The sequence below is a fragment of the Triticum dicoccoides genome, chromosome 1A, assembly GCF_002162155.2.
Source record: "Triticum dicoccoides isolate Atlit2015 ecotype Zavitan chromosome 1A, WEW_v2.0, whole genome shotgun sequence".
NCBI classification, from domain to species: Eukaryota; Viridiplantae; Streptophyta; class Magnoliopsida; order Poales; family Poaceae; genus Triticum; species Triticum dicoccoides.
Window position 1 is genome coordinate 96196994 of NC_041380.1, and position 1795 is coordinate 96198788.

A 1795-nucleotide genomic window follows, 5' to 3' on the forward strand; every position below is an offset into this window, starting at 1 on the left:
AGCCTAGCATGTGTATAGACATGGCCTCGGAACACAGAAGACCGAAAGGTCGAGCATGAGTCATATGGTAGATACGATCAACATGAAGATGTTCATCGATGTTGACTAGTCCGTCTCACGTGATGATCGGACACGGCCTAGTTGACTCGGATCATGTAATCACTTAGATGACTAGAGGGATGTCTATCTGAGTGGGAGTTCATAAGATGAACTTGTTTATCCTGAACATAGTCAAAAGGTCTTCGCAAATTATGTCGTAGCTCGCGCTTCAGTTCTATTGTTTAGATATGTTCCTAGAGAAAAATTAGTTGAAAGTTGATAGTAGCAATTATGCGGACTAGGTCCGTAAACTGAGGATTGTCCTCATTGCTTCTTAGAAGGCTTATGTCCTCAATGCACCGCTCAGTGTGCTGAACCTCGAACGTTGTTTGTGGATGTTGCGAACATCTGACATACACGTTTTGATAACTACATGATAGTTCAGTTAAACGGTTTAGAGTTGAGGCACCGAAGACGGTTTTGAAACGTCGCGAAACATATGAGATGTTTCGAGGGCTGAAATTGGGATTTCAGGCTCGTGCCCACGTCAAGAGGTATAAGACCTCCGATGATTTTCTTAGCCTACAAACTAAGGAGAAAAGCTCAATTGTTGTGCTTGTGCTCAGATTGTCTGAGTACAACAATCGCTTGAATCGAGTGGGAGTTGATCTTCCAGATGAAATAGTGATGGTTCTCCGAAGTCATTACCACCAAGCTGCTAGAGCTTCGTGATGAACTATGATATATCAGGGACATATATGATGATCCTTGAGATATTCGTGATGTTTGACACCGCGAAAGTAGAAATCAAGAAGGAGCATCAATTGTTGATGGTTGGTGAAACCACTAGTTTCAAGAAGGGCAAGGGAACAAAGGGATACTTCATGAAACGGCAATTCAGCTGCTGCTCTAGTGAAGAAACCCAAGGTTGAACCCAAACCCGAGACTGAGTGCTTCTGTAATAAGGGGAACAGCCACTGGAGCGGAATTACCCTAGATACTTGGTAGATGATAAGGCTGGCAAGGTCGATAGAAGTATATTGGATATACATTGTGTTGATGTGTACTTTACTAGTACTCCTAGTAGCACCAGGGTATTAGATACCGGTTCGGTTGCTAAGTGTTAGTAACTCGAAATAAAAGCTACGGAGTAAACAGAGACTAGCTAAAGGTGAGCTGACGATATGTGTTGGAAGTGTTTCCAATGTTGATATGATCAAGCATCGCACGCTCCCTCTACCATCGAGATTGGTGTTTGCGTTGAGCATAGACATGATTGGATTATGTCTATCGCAATACAGTTATTCATTTAAGGAGAATAATGGTTACTCTGTTTATTTGAATAATACCTTCAATGGTCTTACACCTAAAATGAATGGTTTATTGAATCTCGATCGTAGTGATACACATGTTCATGCCAAAAGATATAAGATAGTAATGATAGTACCACCTACTTGTGGCACTGCCACTTAAGTCATATCGGTATAAAACGCATGAAGAAGCTCCATGTTGATGGATCTTTGGACTCACTCATTTTTGAAAAGTTTGAGACATGCGAACCATGTCTATTGGTGTATATGCATGAAGAAACTCCATGCAAATGGACCGTTTGGACTCACTTGATTTTGAATCACTTGAGACATGCAAATCATACCACATGGGCAAGATGACTGAAAGCCTCGGTTTCAGTAAAATGGAACTAGAAAGCAACTTGTTGGAAGTAATACATTTTGATGTGTGCAGTCCAATGAGTGCT